Consider the following 25,932-nt stretch of genomic DNA (forward strand, 5'->3'; position numbering starts at 1 on the left):
AATGACCAAAACGACCAAAATAACCGAAACGACAAAATGACCAAATTGACTAAAATTACCAAAACAGCCAAAATGTAGAAGAACCGAACTGCACTTATTCTCAATTTTTTTGGACGTATTTTTTAAATAAAAATAGTGCAGTAGTTCTAATTCTAATTCAGAATTGTTTCTTCGGAATATTTTGTGTAGAATAATTTTGTTCTATGTACACTTTTTAAACATACTTTTTCAAAAGCTTTAAAAAATAGGAAGTCGAAAATTGTATTTTGAGCCATCACGCTACGATATCCTCCAACACTTTTCCAAAAGGGGGAACCCCTATCAACCACAGGTAGTTTTTCCCTTGAAATATTCACGAGGAAACGCTCGTAAATCGTTATCGAGGCAGCAACAAACCCCTCCAATAAAACCACACACTGCACATTTGGTACTAAAAAGGTGGGGGACCTGATGAATTTTTCGTGATGTGTAGACCGATGGTCGCCGAAAGAAGTGGTCAAATTTCCTGTGGTCCTCAAAAGAAAGTGGAACAAACGCACATTTTCTCAATTTGTTTACGACCCGTTCCTACCAGCTGGTCAATCGATCCAGAATTGAAACTAGAACTCGCTCGTTGTGGACAAACTTTGTCCGCTGTATATGCCGTACACACCAGAATCTCTCAATCTAAAAATAAAAGTTTGCGTGTTTGGCGGGTGTGGTCGCGTCGCGCTCAAATTTACTGCCACCACGGTCTTGATAATAAATGAAACCTGGCCGGTAGACCCAAATTCGATGTCCTCGAAGGAACCCGTTGACTTGGGTGGGGGGCTCAATTTCGCTGGCGCCACCGCTGGTCGTAAAAGGACTCGAAGCAGACGCTACGCTGGTAACATGAACTCCCCCTAAACAAGAGTTACATATTGTTCTCCGGGGAATCGAGTTATGAACAAGTTGGAGATGATATCTACCGGTTTTTTTTTGGCTAGGAGGAGGCGAAAAATCTATATCTGGAGAATTGTCACTCGCAGCGAGGTGTCATTTCAATAAATCAGCGTTGGAGGTCGCGACTCACACCCACCTACATCAATTGCGAACAACAGTTTTGCCCAATTACGAGCGGGACTAACTCAATTGCTGCAACTTTCGCATACATTGTCAGTCAGTGGCGCAGAGTTCAGAGCTACAATATCTTCATCCTGTCCCTGACGACGTCATGTCGCGCGCGTACCACACGGCTTGAACACGCGTCAGCAGTTTGCGCTTCAAATTGATTTAAATTTCCATACGAACGTTCGGTTCAGCTCTTCAAACGGTATTTTAGATCCATTGTCTGGTGATATGTTCGTTCGTGTGCATTTTGAGAGACCCCGTCGTTTCGAAATGATATGCTGCCCACACGCAATTTTTTTGGGGGGTGATGGACATTGTACTTGGTATTTGCTTTATTTTTAGGCAAATAAGAATAATTTGATTGAGGAGCAGCTGTGGCTGAATGGTTACAGTGTTTGCTTTGTAAGCGAATGGTTCTGGGTTCGATTCCCATCTGCTCCCATCGAAAAAGTTAAGGACATAGAAATACTTGAAATGCTGAATATGAACGAAAAATCAAAGTCGCTGAAGGCGGGGTTCGAACCCCCGTCCTTTGGATTGGTAAGCAAAAATGCTAACCACTAGGCCATGGCGACTTGGTGAGCCTAGACTGGAATTAGGAATACTGTTACAACCAACCCGCAACACCTTTCGAGGTGTATCCTAGGGTTCTACCTCTCCTACTAACATTGAGTCCAAAACCTCCCTACAAACATCTATACCACTAAGGTGACGTAGGGGTCCTTGCGCACTTTAGATAGGTGTTTACTAACGATCCTTCATATCCCTGAGGATAGCTTGGACCCGGCCTGGACCCCCTTATGCCCTGGGTTGTATTACACACTCATCAAAAAGATGAAGACATGGTATCTCCCGTGTTGGATTATTGTTCCGGATGAGGGTCTAACACAACCAGACCAAACAGAGGGATAAGCGTTGTGGAGCCTTCCGGTGGTGGGGCGTCCTCCAAATGCTAATGCTAATGCTAATGCTAATGCAAATAAGAATAATTTGATTAAACTCAAAAGGTCATAATATAAAATTTGCAATGGGCGTCCAACCGAACTCGTCACCTCCAAAAATGGAAGACTCTCCTTTCCCCAAAAAGAAAAAAGAAACACATATCCAGGAAACATGAAATCCAATCCCGTTTAGTCCATGTTTTATCTATATCGCGTCATCGTCGTCGTCGTCGTCGTCTACCCGGTTGGTTAGTACACACATTAATTTGGAGGTTTTATCGATACACGCGCCGAGTAGCGGCGCACCCGGCGTCAACAACACTCTCTTTCACCACTTTGAACGACTTTCGAATGATCTTCCGCCGGGGGGCTTGGCCCCAGTCTGGAAGGAATGCTGTCTTGTGCTGTATATATTTTTGTTTTTGAATGCAGAAAAAATGACAGAATTTAACCGAAGGAAAGCTTGTGAAAGAAGATTTGAAAAGTAAAAAAAAAATCAGTTTATGACAAACGAAAAACAAAATCAAAATTAATGTGTATCCAATTCTGAGTTGGTAACTAGAGTACATTATGCTCTCAAAGTATCGTAAACCTCAAAAATAAATTTGAGGTCATTTTATTCTCGACTGAGTTTACAGGACAGTCTTCATTATCTTTCTTTTTGGAATCGCTCCAATCCCTTGTAACTGTAGCTAACTTTGAAAGATTGTACTTATTGTCTAATTTGAAAGCTAACCATTTTCTGGGTGGTATAGGTTGTAGCACTATTCGACAGATTTTACATTTTTTTTGCCAATTTTGATCTCTTTGATTCAAATGAACGAGTTTGAAAAAAATAGAAAATATTTATTTTAATAAATTTGTAATTCAACCTTTTTGAAGTCAAAAAACAATTAAACCTTCAGAATTTTACAAGATTTTAAATTATTTTAAATTAAAGGGGAGGGGAGATCCCTTTTTCCATTCATAATTAATCGATTTTCGTATACCAGATACCAGAAAAAGATTCGGTGGCTGGCCAGATTTTTTAAATTTTGACTTTGCAACCCTGAAATTGTCACTTCATTTCGAATGTTGGGGCTCGTGCATAAACAATGTAACTTCCAAATAGTAAATTTTAAACTTTTATTCAACATTTTTACTTATGATTGTTTCTTTACAAGAGTAATAGAGTAATTTTTATTAAACTTTTTATTAGGCCGTTGCAAATATTTTTCAAAGTTTATGTCGCCTCCCCCCTTCAAAAAATTGGTCTGAAAAATCAGGGGGCAAAAAATATTTTTCCAAAAAACTTCAAAATTTCTATGAAAATAGAAGTCTAATCAACTGAAAACAATCTAAAATGCATTATTCTGCATTGATAATAATATTTAGCATGTTTGGGCTTGTTTAAAAATGTTTTGAATTTTTATGAAATTTTAATGTACAGCACCGCAAAAAAGGTGGGGGGGCGGTTGGTGGGGGGGGGGGGGGGGGGGGGTGTGGGGGGGGGGGGGGTGGGGGGGGGGGGGGGGGGGGGGGGGGGGGGGGGGGGGGGGGGGGGGGGGGGGGGGGTGGTGTGGGGGGGGGGTGGGGGGGGGGTGGAGGGGGTTGTGGTGGGGGGTTGGTATTGGGGGTGGGGGATGGGGGGGGGGTTGGGGGTGGTGGGGGTGGTGGGGGGTGGTGGGGGTGGGTGGGGGGTGTGGGTGGGGGGTGGGGGGGTGGGGGGGGGTGGGGGGGTGGGGGTTGGGGTGTGGGGTGGGGTGTGGGGGTTGGGTGGGGGTGTGGGTGGGTTGTGGGGGGGGTGGGGGGGGTGGGTGGGGGTTTGTGGGGGTGGTGTGGGTGGGTGGGGTGTGGGTGTTTTTGGGTGGGTGGGGTTTGGTGTGGGTTGTTTTGTTGTTGGGTTGGTGTGGGGGGGTTTGTGGGGGTGTGGGTGTGTGGGGTGTTGGGTTGTATTGGGGTTGTGTGTGATAAAGTCTTATTTCTTTGATATGTTTAAGGGAAATACAAATTTTTTTCCTCTAGAATTTTTTCTTTTTTTTTTCTTGCCAATAAAAGGATAGTGAAAAAGCACTCCTTGCAAAAATATTGTCCCACTCGAATGAGACCGCATGTGCGTACACTATGGATATGTTTTTTAATGTGAACCAGAGTACCCTTTGCGACCCCCTGAATTTTGTAGCCCAATGAAGCCAAGAAAGCCCTGATCACGCCTCTTTCAAAAACCCCGTCCCCCACTCATTCCAATTTCGCACTTAATTTTTATACCGCACTACGCCCCATTAGATTACCCCCCCGGTATTAGCGCGTTGCCAAAATGCAAGCCTAATTAGGATGACACTGCGCCCCCCAAAACTAATTTCCACGCTACCCCAATTGAAGCCCCTCTTAAAAGGCCGTAACCAGCTTCGTCAGCACCCACTCAATGTCCCTACACTTCATGCCCAAAAAGGCAAATTGACCCCGACGTATTTTTGGATTCCCCACCCTGACCCCACATTTTGCGCACCGACACTATCTTTATATACCATGCCATTCTAAACATCCCCCCGCACCATATTATACCAACTTTGTGCACCAGGTTTTCGATTAGCCCTTTGATACTATAACATTGAAGCCGCAACCATGGCTTATATTTGCCAACTGGCGACCCAGTAACTGGACACACGTTTCCTTCATACGACACCCACACAACCCACGCACCTACAAACCTCTCGACCCCCGCTACTCTTTCTAGCTCCATACATTTTCAATCACTTGGCACAGTGGCATTAATTCAAAAATTATTTGATTCAAAAACTGTTGAACAAATTTTGCTACATTTTCCGCACCGCCAAGTAAAACAACATTGCAGAAAATGTCACCCTTCCGGAGGGAAACGTTCGTGCACCTGTTGTGACTCAAACAAGCCGGTAACCCACCTCGATGACCACCCCATCATGTGCCTCGCAGTTAGCAGAGTTCAGGAAATTTGAATTCCACCGCAATATGTGGTGCGGTATGCCACCGCATCAAGTAATATGCAAAATGTGTCCACGTCCGTCCGTCCGTCCGTCCAGACCACTTGCCCTCAGGGAAGTTAATGATGTTTCCGCAGAAGGACACGGGGACAATGTTGCACACCGAACCGGGATGGGATCGAGGGTTTAACCCTCAACTAGTTGTTAGAAATTAATAATTTTGTCATATTTTGAAGGAAAGAATTGAGAAATAAATTTTCCACAATTTTTTGATTTTTGCATAAATTTTTGTTGATGATTTAAAAAATAAAAAATCTTGAGGGTTAACCAACCAATAAGCACGACATGGCTTCGAATGGAATTCGGGTCGGCCTATACCAACCACAAAAAACTCTAAATAAAACAAATTAGAGAGGAAAAAAGCATATACACATTGTTGTGGAATTTTGTGGGGAAACTTTTTTTTACGATGCTGTCATGTTCGCTGATGATGAGCATGCCGCATAAAAATTGGTTGGGAGGCACGAAAAAAAAGTTTGGGATACACTTTGAAGAGGGAGATGATTGGAGATGGCGAGAATGGAACAAGGACAGAACATATTTGTAGAGTAATTAAATTTGACGTGGTGATTAGAAAGAATTTGAGAGGGAGAATCTTTCAATACCATAAACATTTTGAAAAGATGTTTGGATAAGAAGTAATCTGCGAACATAAAACATATTTGCAAATATTACAAAAGTTCATTGCATCTTTCATAAGGTATAATAGCACCACGTATTGCCACTTGACCCAAATCAACTCACGTCACCATCCTCAATCAACCCTGCATAATACAACGTAGTCTTCTTCACCGCCCGTCACCGTCACCGATCCAAAGTGTCCAACCTTTTATCGCGCCTCAATTACGCCCCGCAACATTCAACGTTTAAGCTATCAAAAAAATCGACTTTCGCGAAACAACGCCCCGTCGATGGCTCGTCAATTCCCGGCCCGCGGTTTTATCGCGCGGTGAAATGAAAACCTGTTTTATGCTTTCATCGCACCAGGGTGAAAACCCCTCGCCTTTCCAAAGTAAACATGGCGATGATGCGGGACATGCCCACCTCGGTTGAAATCGTCACTGGACGTCAAAAGTCTGGAGTGAGAGACGAGTCGATACAGTCTTTTTTTTTCAAATGGATTCATTTGAACCTTCATGCGTCCATCAGTTTATGCTATGGTCGCTAACCAAACATTTCTTCAACGGTGCTGTTCAAATATATCACGTAACTGTTGTGTTCAGAAGGGCTGCGAGCAGGTCAACGTCCATAACTCACGCCACGCTAAATACAACCAGGCCAAATTCACAAATCAGTCTTCAAAGGGTCAAATCTGAGACCCCCGAAAACCTCAATTCCACTTTGCAGGTAACAAATTTGGCCGGCCGGTTTGATGAAGCCGGTTCCGTTGCACGTTTAGCCCGAGCGATTGGGTGTAGGTTTTATAGTTTTGGAACTCGTAAACTGTCCGCCTGTCTGTGGTGTTAGTGTTGGCGCTTTCGATTGCGGGTCCGAATAGTTCAACGAGCGCAGTCAGTGTGGTGAGCCCCCCAACCGCGATGATGGATGCGGCGAGTTCATCTAACCTTATTTCGGGGATTCCAAGCCGTTGAAAACGTAAAACTGGGCAGTGTGCAGTCTAAGAAAAATGTATTGCTTGAATCAAATCAATTATAATTATGTTTTGGATGGGAAACAAAACCCCCAAAAATTATAACTAAAAACAGGCACAGTGCAAAGCAAAAGATTTTATGCAGAATTCAACACTGGATTCTACTTGATCTAAAATATGGGTTTTAACACATTCGCCTCCAATTTGGTCTAACAAACTGGGAAATATATTATGCCTTGGCTCGTTCTTCGTCATTCTGGTTATGCCTGTGACATTACCACTGCATTTTGTTGCACAATTTAGTTTTTTTAGTTTTTTTTCTTCTTATTTTTAATTGTTGAGCTTAAATATGACTCCTAACTACTCTAAAAGGATTTGAATTTTCAAATCCAAGATGGCGGTCAATATGGCGGTGATGAAATATTGAGAAAATGCATTTGATAATTAAAAATAATGTAGTAATCTGATAATTTCAAAGTAAATTTTGATCTCTCAAATTTGAATAAATTAGATAGCAGAACCCTAATTTGACGTCAAAAAATTAATAAAATTTAAAAATATTTAAATTAACATTAAAGATTATTTAAATTAACATTAAAAATTAAAAAAAATTGAATAAACATTGAAAATTTATATAAAAAATTTGGTAAATAAGTCTCAACATTTTAGAAAATAAAATTATTAATACATTTGCAGAAGTGAAGATAAATGAAAAATAATAAAAGTATAGGCGGCATTTTCGACAGCAAAACAATAATACAAAAATCTTATAAAAAATGTGTCTTTCAATACTTGCGATAAGCGACAAAAAGCCATCATTTTACTTTTATAGTGCCATAAAATATGCAAATTGCAATAAAATTTCGTTTAACTATTTCCGTTCGCCTCTGTCCATTTTGGCGGTGCAAAAACAGATACTATTCCCCTGAAATAACAATATCCGCAGATTTCAACAACACTCGACAGCTGAATACACTCACTCCAACTTTGTTGGAGGAGTCCGCCCGTCGCGCTGTCGTCACCAACCAACGACTTTGCACTAACTGCCGGCTGGCTGTATGCTTCAGTAGGGTGTAATAACAAAATCGATTTTCCAGCACAGCAATTTTTCAGATCCTTTTGGGGTCCTAAACAACTTCCCAAAGTTTGAGGACGATTAGTTCAGTCCTCACATTGCGCAAAGCGATTCAATTTTCCATATCAATTTGTATGGGGAAAATCATTTTTTTGAATTTTAATATTTAAAAAAACCACGTTTCACGCTGTATCAAAACCGGTTTCACATTCGGATGCTCTGGAAGGTGCTCTACAACTTTCCCGAAAAGTGGGGACTTAACCAATCGTTCTCAAACTTTGGGGAGTTGTTTAGGACCCCAAAAGGAACTGAAAAGTTACTATGCTCACTATATTTGAACAACTTTATTTTTTTCCATACAACCTTATTACACCCTAATGCTTCAGTGTTCACTAATCAAGCTCCAATGCTGTTCAACCCGCTCCCGCCCTCTTGCGTTTATCGTGTGGCAGGGTATGGGAATATGTTGTATTTTTACAAATCTGACGAATGACCTAATTTCGCGCTTTTTCTTGCTTCTCTCTCTCGGAGCACGCAAGCGATACACATACTTTCTCTTTCACACATTTGTGCAGTGATTTTCATTTTCACTTGTTGCACTACTAAAAACCTTTTTTTAATCGTATATTTAAACAAGTTTTAAAGTACAAATTATTTTGATTCTTGTGTTTAAAAAAAATAAAAAATAAATGCTTGAATGTAATTTTACCACATTTTTTTACTGTTCACGAACTATTCGCACTTGGAATGTCCGGAAAGTCATGAATGCATAAACAATGGTCTCAACATAGCAATTCCCCCACGTTACAACATCTCGGAATAACTGTGCGAGGTGCGTATCCACCTTTGAACTACTTCAAAAAATAATGCTCATAACCTTAACAATGCGGTCACAATTTCCACACAGTCGTCACTCGCGAGCGCTTGCACCTCAACTGGTGACAATTGCAATTCAAGAGTTTCTTCTAATTGAGCACAATGCAGTTATTGTGGCGCTCAATTTTCAACGCTTGGTTGTGCCTCTTAAGGGTGAGAATTAAATCAGAGAGAAAATTATCGTAATTGTCGATTTGACAAGGAGGGGGTCGTAAAAATGAAGCGCGCGAACAGTAAAGAAAAGAGAACGCTTGAGATTTTGTCAACTAAAGTTGATGACGCCCATAAAAATTTAGACACTTTGATGGTGATCGTGGAATGGGCGAGCGAAAAGATCACCAGCGAGAATGTCACGTCATCAATTGCGAGATTTAGATTGAAATAACCTTGACCGAAGTTTTTTTTTTTTTTGTATTTGCTGTGTTTATAGTTTTCATGAAAAATTATTAAATATTGTATCATCATAGATGCTTTTTAGATTATTACAATTTGCATAGACTGTAAAAAAATTGTCAAATATCAATCCAACCTGGTTTTTTCCTAACGATTCAAATCTCTTTTTGATTTTTGTGCTCAAATAGATTCGAAATTTATAAAAATGCCTTAATTAGCCATATTTGATACAAAAATCAGCAATATTTGTTCAAAAATGTATTCGCCAAAGTTGCAGATTATGATAAAGACTTTTCAGAAAAAAAGTACACGGAACATTTTTTTTTAATATACTTTTTTGAATTCCCGAAATACGTATTTTTTGTTGAAATAAAATATTTCAACAAAGGGGACCAAAAATGTGCAAATTATGGTACCAGAGTTATACATTTTTGAAAAAGTTTTGATTTTTTGACTTTACACATTTTTTTTTGGTAAAGTGCACAGTTTTCAAGTTTAAATTTTTCGAAAAATGTTCTGTTTTTTTGCAATTTAGAAATAGGCAGCCCATTTTTTTACATTGTTGGACGAACTGCTGGTTGCTACAGCCTCCTCATGTTAAAATTTTGCAAAAAAATGTTTTTCTCAGTGTCATCTAATTGCAAAATTTTCTGCTCTCTTCAATAAAAATAATTCTGAAATTGAAAAATCAAGAACAACATTTGCAAATTTCCAAAATAGGTTACGGTTGCTTCTAAAAAATCAAAATTAATTTTATAGAAAAATGCAAAAAAAGAATGCAAAAGATTCATTATTAACTTTGAAAATCGAATCAAAAGTTTTTGATCGCGGGTTGAAAAATAAGGGGTAACCAAGTTACATTTTTAAACCAACTAGCCACCACCTAGTTTTATTGAGGTTTTATGATAGCATCTTGATTGCTTTATAGTTTTATTTAGGCATTCACCGCAACCAATAAGCAAGAGCTAATTAGTAGGCTCTAACAAGGTTTTATGCCTCGGACATAAAACCTTGTGACAATAAAAGCTAAATGGCTTTTAATAAGGTTTTATGAAAGTTTTAAGAGAGTCTTGAAAACCCAATGGCAATGTCATACCAAACGGTTTTATCGCATGCTTTTTTAAAGCCCAGGGTATTTTAGCTGTCAAGTGCCATTAGGCATGTAAAAAGCTTACTTAAAACCATAAGCTCCTGAAAAAGCATTTAACGCGGCCCATTAGCATTGCATAAATATGGCGCTAAACGCGTGTACTGATTGAAAGTGATCGACCGCCATCTTGGTTGAAAAAATAGAAAACTGAAAAATTTGATTTAAATATGATGAAAACACACATTTATGCTGAATTTCTGGTAAGATTAATATAGCTATACTGCCCCTGTTCGCATAAATGTCCCATATGCATTTTTGTCTATTTTGACTTAGATATTGGAATGGCTTCGTTTTTTGTGTTCCTTTAAGCTAAACTAATAATATTTACCACTTTGTTCCAGAAATTCAGTAATCAACGACAAATTTGTTTGTCCCATCTGAAAAATGTTTAAATATGAGTCCCATCGTGATAATGTTCACAAACCAGTCCCTCTACAAAATATTATGTCCTGAACATACCTTTCGGATATTCCAATCTTTTAAATATAGTCAGCAATTATACAGACCGGCCATCTTGAAGGGTTTTCATCAATTTCACGGTCACACAAATCTCCCAAATGGCTGATTGAATCATTTTTAAAGAATGCAAATTTTCTCCATTTTCTGCTGAAAAATTTGTTTACTACTGGGGTTACCTAGGCAGCATGCTGCGATCGGGCTGGTTTGCGAACATATTGATGCACTATGTAGAAAATGTTCACATACCAGGTCCCATCCTGCGAACTTTTTTTAATTGAAAGAGAAAAATCAAGACTAATTTCAATGCAAACTTATCAAAAGCATAAACAAGAGCATGTATGAGAACTATGTTGAATGATTTTTGAGTATACTGGTTGTATATTTAAAATTAATGAGAAAACGTTTTTCAAACTTCCAAGCTCGTTTTCTCAACTTGTTGAAAATGCATATGGGACATTTATGCGATCATGGGCAGTATAGATGTTTAAAAATATTTTGAACATTTTTTTCAAAGAATTGCAATAAAATATTTTTTAACATTATACACTATGATTACAAAATACTGATTTTTGATGAAACGAGTTGAATTTTTTGGCTCTATCTCCCCTACATTTATCAATAAAATTTCAATCCCAGCTTAATTTGAGCCATCAATTGCGAGAAATAAGCTTTCCAATTATTTGGATTACATCTAATATCTATTATCTATTATCGCCATTTTTGACAACCATCTCCATAATTTCATTTGGCAAGACGAAGACTTAATTTTGCCAAAATAAAACCTATTTGGCAAAAGACGTTTGAAGACGTGTGAAATGTCATTTTTCCATAACTCCTGACTAGGTTTTAACAAAGGTTTTATCAAGGCTTTGAGGATGTTGTTAGGATTCAGTTGTAAAGCTTTGAACTCCTATGAAGGTTTTATAAATAGGCCGTAACAACCTTTTGCGGAGGTCCTTTTGGGTTTTAAGTGGGGTTTATCAAGGTTCTGAAGATTTTGTTACGACTAAGGGGTTTTAATGTTGGTTTTGGCTGATAGGTTTTATAGCGGTTGTGACAGCTCTGATAAAGCCTAAAATGTTACTTGGGTAATTAAATACCACTGAGAAAAACTAATTTCAAAGTCAAAATTATTGGAGCATGAGTCGCACATTTATCCAACGAGGTTTACCAAGAAAGATAAATACAACGTGTGCTGATAAAATCGAGTTCTGGAATGAGGTCGAAACAACTTGTTATGCAACTCAAAAATTACACGTTGCGCAAAGTCAATTTAATAGATTTTTTATAAAAAAAAAATTTAAAAAAATGGTTGAGGTTTTACACTAGGTTAATACGTTAAAAAAATTAAACAAGGTAACTCGATAAAAATGCATAAAATCGAATAAGAAAATATAAAACAAGAGAAAAGTTGTTCGAAGAACAAATTTTTCAAACAAAATGCCAGTAGAGGTTTCGATATACAGAAAAATTAAACGATTTCTTATCTCTCTTTAAAATCTTGGTGTATAAACATCGAGCAAATAATGGTACAAATTGAATAATGAATCATATTTTATTAAAAATTAGATTTGTAAGTTGAAAGTCTACATCTGGAAAATTAAAACATTTTTATTTAAGCATGCAGTCTCTCAAGAATAAAACTCTCTTACTTCCAAATAACGTCGAGTTGAGTTATTTTTAGTGCACAATGCCAACGATTCAAACTGGACGTGCCGAGCAAAAGCTTAACTGCCGTGGCAATATAATTCTGAATGATTAACGACAACTCTGCCCGTTCTCTCGTGAAGTAATGAGGCAATAGCGAGCATAAACTTCACGTCGATATGATGTCACCGGTACAACAGTCCGTCACGAAGTGACTAAGTAGCACTATTACTCCCTCGTAATGGTCGTCGATGGTATTAGCTGGAAAGGAGTTTGGTTCAAACTAATTTGCATTAAGGAACATTCCACCCTACCCCCCCACAGGCTTGGCTTGGCGCAGCATAAATTACACATTGTTGTGGTTTGGTGGCGGCGGGAAAATGCCAACCTTGGTCACTTTGACCCACTTTCGCCTGATTGAGTTGCATCCAGGGGGATGTTTGTGTAAAGTTGCACTGAGCGAACACATCCTCTCCTGCCTAAATCGATCAATCAATTAAGTTACTGTTTACACGTTGGCGTGTCGTCCTGGATTTTCGGGGGGCAACTCTACGTTGAGTCTCTATTTGATTGGCACGTTCAGTGAAACAAAAACAAGCACAAAAAATCGATTATTTTTATTAGCCACGAGTTCAGCGTATTTTCCCTCAATTTTCCTTCCCTACGGGAGGGAGAGAGACAGAGTGCTGGGTTTGTGTTAATTTAATCTGGCCAATCGACCCACAGGGAACCCCAGCTGGGTTGTTTTGATACACAACAAAGAAGTGTTGTGGACGGTGGTGATTTGCTGTGATTTTTTGCCTGTCCTGTTGCGCGTCCTGGACGGGAGTGCGAAGAATTACGACGGCCAAGTAATGGATTCAACTCAATTAGGTGATGTACATTGGCGTAGGGATTTCCGGCCGTTATTGCCGGTCCCTGATTGGCTGTTTGCACCTCGTGAGTGGTATATTATGGTTGGGAGCTTGTTGCGTACCCAGGTTAAAGGTAGATGATATGATGTTTCGAAAGGGTTTGTTGATCTGGGGTTTTTTTTTTTATTGAATAACTTATTTCTTTGGAATCAAATCAAATAATTGCTTGACTATTGGTTTGATTTCTATTCTTTTAGTTTCAAAAATCCTTCTAAGAAAAATTAAAATTATTCATACCCGTGAAACGCTGCTTTACAAATTCAGGTCAACGATCAAGATCACTTTGCATGAGACCGTTCAGACACATTCTCTCAAATTGACGAGGAGGATCCATAAATTCTCGTGTCGAGTGTTTCATATCTTGCCCAGTTGAACCACTTGACCTCGACGCGCAATGAGACTGAGTAGGCTTTGAAGCGAACATTTTTGTACCGTTTGAACAAAACAACAACTTCGTGGAAGATGACGCTTCGCTCCGGAAGGGCGCACCGGAGAATCTACCACGCCGGGGTGTACGCTTACGTCATGGTCTGAAAACTGCGGGTTCACAGAATCGCCCCTGCTCGGAACTTCGTTACACGGCTGATCGGTGACGTAAACCGGGGATGAAATCATCCATTAGAGAGAGAAACTTGTGTGCGTGGGTTGCTGGGACCTGCCAAGGGAAAGACGTGACATCGTTGCCAAACCCGCTCTAACCTTGACAGGTAGAGGCAGAACATGGTCCATTTCGGCGACCGGGAAACAACTTGATTATTACTAAAAGTTTTTCCATCTAGACCACTTTTCTGAGGGGTGGGAGTTCCAGATCAGACTCTTCTCCGGTCTACTGTTCCCAAAAGGGCACCGATGCGAGCAAAATCCAATTATCTGTTCAATTGTTTCTAATATTGACATGTTTTTATACGATTATGGACACACCGGTAGCAGACCGGGGGGTTTCTGGGCCAGACGAAAAACGGTCTATTTTCGGGGTTCGGAAGCGTTCGCCTAATTGAGTTTTGAGATTCTCTTTCCATCATAATATCTGCTGCCGGTTCTCTGGGGCAGGAAGAGTCCGGTTTGCATGCTGCGCAAGGACGTCGTCGGTTGGCCTCGAAACCCTTTTGGAGGCCTCATTTTGGACGGGACATTCAGTTTTATGTGCTCCGGTTTTTACGACGGGGACCCAATTTTAATAATAGCTCCTGGCACTGTGACGTGGTCATTACTTACGAATTTTGAGGAAAGGTGACGATAATTTGGTTCTGCTCAATTTACCTGTAAAATTAGAGAAAAAGATAAAATTAGTCAAGCTGACTTTGTTCACTGAATTGCATCAATTGAAACACAAAAATTAAGTTTGCTCTGCATCTCATCTACAATTGTTTCGACAGTTACGAGTGGATGTTTACGTTGTTTACGCTCCCAATAATGACGATCTTTCGTAAACAAAACTCTTCACTGTCTCGGAATGTGTACTATTTTGAGTACCGAAATAGTAAAACTGAAACCTGATCCCACTCCTCTTTGAGAAGGCGTAGGCGACCCTTTAAAACTCAAACTGATGTGCCGACGAGAACCAACCGCCAAAAGTAGTGTAATAAACTTCTCCCGAGAAGAAAACAACTTAAAATAAGAGACTTGGACAAGGAATGTCTATAGCATGAGACCTAATTTAGCTTAATATGCAAATATTTCTTTAAGATCTGATAGCCATTTGGCCTGCTCACAAGAATTTGTTAAATTTGCCTTTCCTTTTGATACAACAATGAACTGTTATTTAAATCATATTACATTTTTACCCAAAATCCGATTTACAGCCAATTTTGGAAGTTGTCCCAGAGCAAAAATTACCATTTGGCTTACACATTTGACATTTTGGACTATATCAAACTGCAAAGTGCAAACTTTTTAGTTTTATCCCATTCCCCAAAATCTTATTCCCCATAATGACCCATTAGGGTGTAATATGGTTGTTTGGAAAAAAATAAAATTGTCCAAATTTAGCGAGCACAGCTATTTTTCAGTTCCTTTTGGGGTCCTAAACAACTTCCCAAAGTTTGGGAACGATTGGTTTAGTCCTCACTTTGCGCAAAGCGATTCAATTTTCCATATAAATTTGTATGGGAAAAACCATTTTTTTTTATTTTGATATTTATAAAATCACGTTTCACGCTGTACTAAACCCGGATTCATATTCGGATGCTCTTGAAGGTGCTCTACAACTTTCCCGAAAAGAGTATGGTGCTAACTTGCTCCTAAAAAAAGATACAGCGTGTTCAAAACTCGTCTAAAACGTGTTTTTTTGCTCGAAAATCACTATTTAGACGAGTTTTGAGGACGCTGTATCTTTTTTTAGGAGCAAGTTAGCACCATACTCTTTTCGGGAAAGTTGTAGAGCACCTTCAAGAGCATCCGAATATGAATCCGGTTTTAGTGCAGCGTGAAACGTGGATTTTATAAATATCCAAATCCAAAAAAAATGGTTTTTCGCATACAAATTTATATGGAAAATTGAATCGCTTTGAGCAAAGTGAGGACTGAACCAATCGTTCCCAAACTTTGGGAAGTTGTTTAGGACCCCAAAAGGAACTGAAAAATTACTGTGCTGGAAAATCGATTTTGATATTACACCCTAATGACCCATACCACAGAATGAACCATATTAAAATTGCAAAATTTCATTTTTTTATCAAATGTGAAAACGTTTCTTTTTTAAAAGATATGAAAATATCTACAAAAAGGGTTTTATTTACTATAAATATATAATTCATATAGATAAGCCATTGTTTTTAATAAAATTTGAAAAAAGTTTTTTTACGAGAATCATCAAATTAAAAAATAAACCCTTCTTTTTGAGCGATTTTTTTACGGGAACCATGAAATTCATTAAAAATTAACCTTGACTTGACTTGTAAATTTGAAGATATCATAAAGAAGGGATAATTGTGAGTTGTATAGAGATTTGCCCTTCATTTCTATAAGAATTCGAAATTCGGAGTTATCAAAAAGAAGGGTGATTTTTACAAGGATAATGTTTTTTTTAATATGATTTGGAGATATCATTTTTTACGAGAATCATGGAATTCACCCTTGTATTAAAAGACTTCATGATTTCAAGTTACCCAAAAAAAGGTTTTATTATCTAACAAGAATTTTTAAATTCATAAAAAAAAATCAAAAAATATATATAAAAATTGAAAATTGTTTTGCAATCATTAGTTTTCAAAATAGCCAAGTATTGAAGAGATTTTTTTTCGCCGAAAAAAAACTTTTTGCGGTGCTGTACATTGGAATTCCACAAAAATTGAAAATATTTTTGATCGATCCCAGACATGCTAAATATGATTTTAAACGCAGGAAAATGCATTTCTAATTGTTTTCAGTTGGTTAGACTTCTATTTCTTTTAAAATTTTGAAGTTTTTTGAAAAAAAAAAATTTTTTTTGCCCCTTGATTTTTCGAATTGATTTTGGGGGGGGGGGGGGGGCATAAACTTTGAAAAATGAACAAAAAAAATTTTTGTGGTTTTTTATTTTCTTATGTTTAACATCAAATTCGAGTTAAGGAAAAAAAACCTTTTTTTTATTATATTTTATCACAACCATTTTGGCCGCCATTTTGGGTTTTAAAAATTAATTTAGGAGTCATATTTAAGCTTGACATTCGAAAATAAGACATCGAAAAAAAAATGTTTTTGTGATTCGATCATCCGAAGTTTCGATTATTCGAAGTAAAATTTTGCCAAGGCCTTCGAATAATCGAGTCTGGACTGTATTTCTTATTTATTTTATCACGAGCGATGTCTTTAACTTAATCTTAATAAGTAATCCATGTTTGACTCTTGACTCATTTAATGTTCAAGAGTTTTACTACAATTTTCTTAGTTTCCATAATTTTCTTCCCTTCTTTCCAATTTTTCCGATGTTTTTATTTTGTTTTTCCGAGTTTGGGAAGAATTTTGAGCAACTTTTGTTCTACAAAAAAATACTTCTTATTTTTTTCAACTTGTTTAGTTGTTATTTTGGTATATTAGGATAGTATCAAACCATTTCTACAACCTGTTATCAGTTGAACCACCAAACCCATAATTTTCTTTAAAATAAGATTTCTTTCCGGTGCAACCAAAAATTTATTCAAAAATTGTTTTTTTTATTGGTTAAAAATAGATTAATGCCCACTTTACCACACCTCTACTGCCGTTCTACGCATAATTGTCCCATGTCATTTTTGGACGATTCTGACTTTTTATCATTTTAAGGTTTAGTTTTACGTATACTTTCAGAAAACACTCAAAATCTAGTACTTTGTTCAGAAAATCATTGAAAACAATACCAAGTCTGTTTGTCCCATCGTTGAACTTCTACGCATAATTGTCCCACCAAGTATTTTTTTATCACGCAATCATGAGTTTTACGAATCATCTTATCTTGTTTACCTATTTACCTGCAAGAGGATTACAAATAAGGGTGATAAAATGTTAACCGGGGTGATTAGGGACATATAAGGCAAATAGGGACCCACGGGACAATTATGCGTAGAAACACAGAAATCGATCGAAAAATTTCAATCGCGTTTTTCTCAGTTGCCCTTTTTTGAACATGGGACAATTATGCGTAGAACGGCAGTCTAGGTAAAATTAATTTTATAAAAAAAAGAGGGCAGAGCACTAAATTTTGTTGGTATCAAATATTTGTTATAATTGTTTATTCTAAAATTATACACCTACTCTAAATAGTAATAATCTAACACAAACAGTCCTATTCGCCCAACACTTAAAATTCCATAATTGAATTAACAACGCCGAGGTGCCATTTCGCCACCGCCCAGCAATACAGAATGAGAACCCAATAGTAATGGCAGCCCGAGATAGCCATTTCATAAATTGCATTTGCACTTCAAAAGGACCCCTTTGTGGGAGGGGACGAGAGAGAACAAAAATTCGTGTCAAATGACATCACATTCTGTGGACAACTACTGTGCTCTATATCATCATGACTCCAATCAATTTCAATTACCGGTGGAGGCCTATATTTAATTGAATTTCACTGATCACTATCGTGTGATTTCAATTGCTGCCTGAGGTGTTCGAGGTGTTAGGTCGCAACATTGTAGAGGGTACTTTTTACCTTGTTTTAAAATATTTTTTCATTCAGTTATGACTCGGTTAAAATGATTCATTTTACAAAATAAAAATTAAATTTTGCTGGATTTGACTGTTTAACCAAGGGTTAACTTGACCTATGGCATGCCGGCAAAAGAAGTATTCGATTCAAAAAGGCACTTCATTGCCATTCACAATAGATCCCCCAGTCGCAGTCAAGCACACAGTTAGTCCACAATGAACAATAACACTCACACACACAACCGCACACACACACACACTTGACTTGACAGTTAAGCACTTTACCGTTGGTTTGTTTGGTCTGGTCCGGTTTGAATTGTGTATGTTTTATCGTACCCCAGCAATTCATAAGTCTCACTTGGGCATTATTCTGCAATTGAACGTCACTTTGCGTGTTTTGCTGTCTGCGACGACCATGAGTCTCTATTATGTCGGGTTGAGGTCTGCGTATGCATACACACAATTTCCAGAAACAATGAACGTCAACCGTCAAAGGTGGGGAAATCAGAGAGTCCAATAGTACTTGAATGATTTTCTGAGCGTGAATTAAGAGTTTTTTTTTTATTGCATAATTGGGTTTGTCACGAAGACTTTCTAGGTTTTGTTAGAAAATTACACTAAAATCTAATTAAATTGTTACCAGCCAAAAAAATGTGGAACGCTTCACGATTTTGCGTGTCATCCTTGCGCAGGGGCCATGCTAATCTTCTCTGTATCGTTCCAATTTTAGTATATGTCCAGCCGAAGCTAGGACGAGGAATGTGCTCTGACAATTTCCTTATATAGTTAGCATATTTGAAAACAGTTCTTGTGATGAGTTATTTTTTAAGAGCTTAGAAATTGATACAGGTAAAATTTATTTTTAGAACGTCTGACAGATTGTATTCTTATAGGAATAAAAAACATGTAAAAGGGTTTATTTTGCTATATATAAGGCTGGTACAAATTTTATTTAAAGTTTCAAAGTTGGCCCGAAAAATCAGGGGGCAAAAAATACTTTTTCAAAAAACTTCAAAATTGCAATGGAAATTTAAATGCAATCAGCTGAAATTGATTTAAAATGCATTCCCCTGCGTTTAAAATCATTTTTAGCATGTTTGGGTTGATTTAAACATTTTCGTTGTTTAGTATCGCAAAAAAAAAATTTTTCGTTTTTGTCAAATTTTAAAACACTTTTTGCATTAAAATGTTGGGACTATGGCTTGTTATTTATTTTTTTTTATTTTTTTGCTCCTAAAACTAATCAAGCAAAAAAATAAAAAAAAAATATATAAATTGTAATAACAAGCCATAGTTTCAACATTTGCATGGAAAAAGTGTTTTAAAATGTATTTTACCACTAGTTCAGTTGTTTTGCAATCATTAGTTTTAAAAGAAAAAAATAAGATTTGACGAAAACAAAAAAAATAGCGAAAAAACTTTTTGCGATACTTAACAACGAAAATGTTTAAATCAACATAAACATGCTAAAAATGATTTTAAACGCCGGGGAATGCAGTTGTTTTGCAATCATTAGTTTTCAAAAAATGTAAGATTTGACGAAAACAAAAATTTAAGCGAAAAAAAAAACATTTTGTAAGAATAAACATCGAAACTTTTCAAAAATTCAAAAGATTTTTAAATCAACCCAAACATGCCTAAAATTGATTCTAAACGCAGGGGAATGCATTTTAAATTGATTTCAGCTGATTACAGTTCAACTTCCATTGAAATTTTGAAGTTTTTTGAAAAAAAAAAATGTTTTTGCCCCCTGATTTTTCGGGCTAATTTTGAAGGTGGGGAGACAAAAACTTTTAATAAAATTTGTAACAGCCTTAGTGGGAGGTATACAACATAATATTTTTTTTACTAAAACAAGAACTAAAATAAAGCAATAAAAAGGTTTTTTGCAAAGGTCCTATAAGCCAATGTGTTTTTTAAAGTTTTTTTTAAAAGGTCCTATAAGGTACTGTGATTCCTATATGTTTATAGAACCTTTAAAAAAAAACTCTAGAATTGTACTAATCAAGACCTTTTTAAACTTAACGGTAAACAAATGATTCACTTTGACCAATTTGGAGGCTTCAGCAAACTTTTTTTTTTTTTTTTTTCATAAAATTATTTTTATTAGGTCCTTTTCGGTACTTGGACCTGGTTAGGACCGAGTCGGCTTTTGTAATTACATTTGACTTAATAATTACAGAGGATCTTGTGTGTAAATGTTAGTGGGAGGGGAGCCGATTACCCGCGGCCTACTCGGGGTTAGTAGGGAAGGGATTGATGTTAACGACAAGGCGTGGGAAGGGAAGGGGGATTGTGTAGGGGTCTTGGTTGGCTCTGCTGGCCTTTGCGTTTTGTCCTCAGCCGCAACTCGGTGTCCAGCTGCTGGGGCGTTCTTGCTTTGCTTCCGGTGCAACCAGAAACGACGGCTTTGTGTGAAGGCGAGTTATACTAACTGAAGGAAAACTAACTGAAGGAAAACTAACTGGAAGAAAAACTAAATAGATATATTGGAATCTGAGAGGAACTGATAGATCGGATAGAGAACATCAAGGTCTAGTTGAGATAGCGCGTCTCGCATCGGGATTTCTGGTGGTCTTCCTCGGGCCCTGAGGGTATCTTTCAACTTAATTCTGTGAGCCTGGTGATCTGGACACGCCCATACGAGATGGTCGATGTCCTGATAACCCTGCCCACAGTCGCATAAGTTTGTATCACTCATGTTGATACGGTAAAGATGAGCCTTGGACGAGTAATGGTTCGACATAAGGCGGGACATTGTTCTGATGAATCCACGCGTCAAGTCCATTCCCTTGAACCAGGCTTTTCTTTGCACCTTAGGTCGTATGGAATACATCCAACGTCCCTTGGTGTCTCCGTCCCATTGTGTTTGCCAATCCAGAAGCGCACGCTGCCTTGGAAAACCGTAGCATTCTTGTAGGCTAATTGGCCTTTCAAAAATGTCACCACTCTCAGCACCCTTCTTGGCGAGCAAGTCCGCTTTCTCATTACCCGGAATCGAGCAATGAGCGCGGACCCATACCACCGTGATGCTGAAGGACTGAGCCGCCAGGTTGTTTAAAGTCTTGCGTATTTCCGTGAGGAAAAACGCAGACTCCCTGGTCGGCTTCAGAGACCGGATAGCCTCAACAGAGCTAAAGCTATCGGTGAAGATGAAGTAGTGATCAGGTGGCATGGTCTCGATGATTCGCAGTGCGCAGTAAACCGCGGCTAACTCTGCGACGTAAACCGAACTCGGGTCCTTCAGCTTAAAGAACAGCTGATAATATTCATGATAAACACCGAAGCCCGTACAGCCGTCGAGCTTGGAGCCATCGGTGAAGAATCTGTTGTTTGGAGGAACATGGCTGTACTTTGATGCGAAGATCGACGGTACAACTCCCCGCAGAAGATGGTTTGGGATACCGCGAGTATCGGCTTTCATGGACGTGTCGAAGCCAATCCGGGTGCTGCTGGTTAACGGAGGCGTGCGCTGTACCGTTGTGCTCGGGCTCCACTCCCACGATGACATAAAGTCATAATATAGAAGCATGCGCCGAGACTCAACGTGAAGGTTCAGCAACGTTTCAAAGTTGTCAATTACCAGTTTATTCCTGTAATCACACCGGATCAGGAACCGGTAAGACAGTTCGTAGTAACGAGTTCGCAGAGGCAACACTCCCGCCAAGACCTCGAGGGTCATGTTGTGAGTTGAGTGCATGCATCCCAAGACAATGCGAAGACTTCGGTACTGTATCCGCTGGAGAACCAACAAGCGTGATTTCGCAGCTGTTTGGAAGCAGAAACTGCCATATTCCAGCACCGAGAGTATCGTTGTCTTGTACAGTCGCAGCAGGTCAGAAGGATGAGCACCCCACCGGTTGCCAGAGACGCTGCGCAGAAAATTAGTTCTTTGCAGGCACTTTTGCTTCAGGTAGTTGATGTGCTTCCCCCATGTTCCCTTTTGATCGAAGATGGTACCCATGTACATGAAGTGGTCCGACTGCTCGATAGTCTTTCCCGAGAGAGAAAGATTGAGCTGCGGCGGTTCATGCTTCCCCGTAAAAACGACCAGTTCCGTCTTCTCCGGAGAGAATTCAATACCCTTTCCAACTGCCCAATGGGCCAAGTTGTTCAGAGTATCTTGCAAGGGTTCTAGCAGATCGACTTCTTTCTTGGCAGCGATTGAAACCACTGCGTCATCTGCGTACTGTATAAGGGTGCAGTCTCCGGTCAAGCAATCATCGATGTCGCTGACGTAGAAGTTATACATGGATGGACTAAGGCGTGAGCCTTGTGCCAAACCCATGTAACTTATCCGGGTGATTGCCAGATCACCTTGCACAAAGTGCATGTGTTTTTCTGACAACAGGTTGATGAGGAAGTTGCACATCGTCGGATTGAGACCGCTCCGCCGCAGCTTTACTCCCAACACATCGATGGAGACTGAATCGAATGCACCCTTGATGTCTAGGAAGACAGAAGCCATTTGCTGTTTTTTACCACGGGCTATGTCGATTCCTGTGGCCAGCAAAGCTAGACAGTCGCTTGTTCCCTTGCCTCTCCGGAAGCCATACTGCGTGTCTGACAGCAAGTGCTCTCGTTCCATCCATGGTTCGAGGCGGTCGAGGATCATCTTCTCCAGCAACTTGCGTAGACACGACAGCAAGCTGATTGGACGATACGAGTTGTGGTCGGATGCCGGCTTACCGGGCTTTTGAATGGCAACCACCCGGACCTGTCACCATTCGTGTGGAATTACGTTCTGCTCCACCAACGTGTTGAACAGTTTCAACAGACGCTGCTTGGCGACGTCCGGAAGATTTTTCAGCAAGCTGAACTTGATCTTGTCCGGACCAGGAGCAGTGTTGTTGCCCGTCAATAGTGCTATGGAGAGCTCTACCATCGAGAAGGGAGGATTAGCATCGCTCCCATCAACAACGTCGAATGATGGTTGTGTCGGCACCGAGTCCGGGCACACCTTCTTGGCGAAATCCAATATCCACTTGTCCGATTTTTCCACACTCTCGTTCGGAACGGAACCTCTACGCATGGCCCTCGCAACGCGCCACAGAGTGCTCATGGACGTATCTGCTGGTAGTCCTTCAACGAACTCCCGCCAGTACATTCGCTTCTTCCGCTTCAGAGTATTACTGTACCTGCGATCAAGAGCTCTGTACTTTTGGAAGTTCGCTCGGATTCCACACTTGCAAAAGTCCACATAAGCTTCAGACCTGGCCGCCGAGAGATCCGTACACTCCTTGTCCCACCAGGGAAGTGGAGGGCGCGTTCGGATGTACGGTCCCGGGACGGGTTTCGTCTGAGCTTGTATCGCACTGTCATAGATCAAATTAGCCAGAAACGCATATTCTTCAAGCGGTGCCAACCCTGCTCGCAACTCAACTCCAATGGAGACTGCCTCCGCGTACTGTTTCCAGTCGATATTTCGCGTCAGATCGTAAGGCATCTCCACCGTTGTCGATTGCTGTGGGCCATGGCTAACCAGAATAGCGATCGGCAAATGATCACTGCCACGAGGATCTTGAAGCACGTTCCAGTCACAGAGAACTGCCAGACTGTTGGAACAGAGCGACAAGTCGATGGCACTCGCCTTCGTACCGGACGAAGTTGGCGTTGGTGGTGTTGCAATCCGCGTAACTTGCTTGTCCCTGTTTAGGAGGGTCATCTGGAAGTCGTCGCACAGTTCATGAATCAGATATGCTTGAGGGTCTGTCTTGTGACTTCCCCACTCGGTGCTGTGAAGATTAAAGTCACCCAGAACCAGTCTCGGTGCCTGCAACAGCTCAAGCATACCCCACAACTTTTGTCGAGTTAACGACACCTGTGGGGGAACGTAGACGGACACAATGCAAATGTCCAGTCCTCTGATCCTGGCCTGTACTGCGACTGCTTCGATTCCTCCTAGATTCGGGAGCGTGACCTTTCTAAAAGTGTGGCATTTCCTGACCCCAATCAGTACGCCTCCACCTCTATTTGGTCCTGCCCTGCTCTCTGTGATGATGTTGTACCCCCGGAAAGCTGGCGTCTCATCTCCGATAAGAAACGTTTCGCTCAGCGCAAACACATCACAGTCCCGTTCGAATGCGAATTGTTGAAAATCGTTTAACTTGGGGGTTAAACTTCTACAATTCCATTGTAGAATGGAGATGCCGTTTTTCGTTTTTGGTGTATTACCCATCAAAGGAAATGAACGACAAGAGGGGCATCGTGCTAGCAAGCTGTTTCCCGATGTGTCTAGCGAGAGGCTCAAACCGCTTTATAATTAAACGCGTCGGTTCACTCACAAAAGAGCACAGCCATTCCACGATTGTGGAAAAAGTAAGGACTCCTTTGAAGGCATCGGTGATCGGGTTCGGTTTAGGAACTGGTTTCGGGGGGATCTTTGGCAGCTTGGGAACGGGCTTCAGCAGCTTGGGAACGGGCTTCGGTGCCGGCTTCGGAGCGGGCTTACCCGACGGACCGAAAGGAAAATCCTCCTCGAAGTTCAACGAGTCACTTTCCTTACCCTTGCCGCCAGCGGCTTTTCTGGACTTGGAAGCCTTGTTGCGCTTCGGGTTTGGCCCGGAAGAGTCACTTTCCTCGTCTCTCTGGAAGAGGACCTCCACATCGGAATCTTCGTCCCCCGAGTCTTCGTCCGCCAAAGGAGCGAAGCGATTGGGGTGGGTCACCTGACTAAGGATTTCCGCGAAGGACTTCTTGGAGCGTTCCCTCAAGGATCGCTTCATCTTGTCCTCGCGCTCCTTGTACTTTGGGCACTGCCGAGTTTTGTGCGGTTCCCCGCCACAAAGCAGGCATTTTTCAGCCTGCTTTTGGCAATCCACGTCCTTGTGGGGGCCGGCGCACTTTGAGCACTTGCTCTTGTTGCTGCAGTAGGTCTTGGTGTGTCCCAACTGCTGGCAGTTTTCGCAGCTCATCACTCGCGGAACGTACAATCGAACTGGAAGCCGAAGCTTGTACAGCTCAATGTAGTCCGGCAGAGCTGACCCTGCAAAAGTCACCCGGAACGAGGCAGAAGGAATGAACTTCTTTTGGCCACCCTCGGTGGTGACGTTGCCCAGTTGCCGGCACTCGAGTACCTCCACAGCTGGAAGTTTAGGGTTCTTGAAGCGTCCCACCGCCCTTGAGAGGTCGACAAGCGACAGACTGTCATCGGTCACCACGCCATCGATTTCGACTTTGTGGGCCGGAATCCAAACACGGTACTCAATGCTGAACCGCAGATCAGTTACGATCTGATTCGCTTGCACCGCGGAGTTCACGATCACGCGGAGCTTGCTCTTGTTCAGCTTGGTACATTCGACCACCCCAGGATAGTGCTTCTGCAAATCCTTGGTGATCTGTACAAAGTTTAACGGCTTCTGTTTGGGCCGGAAGAAGACCACCCATTCCGTTTGCGATCCCTCTTGATACTGACGAGGACGAGGAATCGGTTTTTGAGAAAGAGGATTCAGGGGCGGGGGGGGATTTGGATCCGGATTCGGCACCGGTGTTTTAGGAGGAATTGGATCTGGATTTGGAGGAATCGGTTCTGGAGTCAAGGGAGGAATCGGGTCTGGAGTCAAGGGAGGAATCGGTGGTTGAGGGGGAACCGGATTCGGATCTGATTTAGGACGCTTTCGCTTCGTCCTCTTAGACCCGTCCGTGGATCCCCCTTTACCGCCAGCATCCTTATCCTTCAGGAAGAGGTCC

The 25,932-nt window shown here is 40.5% G+C and overlaps 1 protein-coding gene and 1 non-coding gene across 12 annotated transcripts in view; both read right to left on the bottom strand.

Moving 5' to 3' along the window:
- Positions 1–25,932, bottom strand: part of LOC120427505 (protein 4.1 homolog) — a 69,460-nt gene that overhangs the window by 21,023 nt on the left and 22,505 nt on the right. The window lies entirely within an intron of this gene.
- LOC128093202 (U6 spliceosomal RNA) lies at positions 18,891–18,997 on the bottom strand. The gene has a single exon (XR_008212324.1). It is a non-coding gene; the product is annotated as a U6 spliceosomal RNA (small nuclear RNA).

Source organism: Culex pipiens, chromosome 2 (assembly GCF_016801865.2).
Source record: "Culex pipiens pallens isolate TS chromosome 2, TS_CPP_V2, whole genome shotgun sequence".
Lineage (NCBI taxonomy): Eukaryota > Metazoa > Arthropoda > Insecta > Diptera > Culicidae > Culex > Culex pipiens.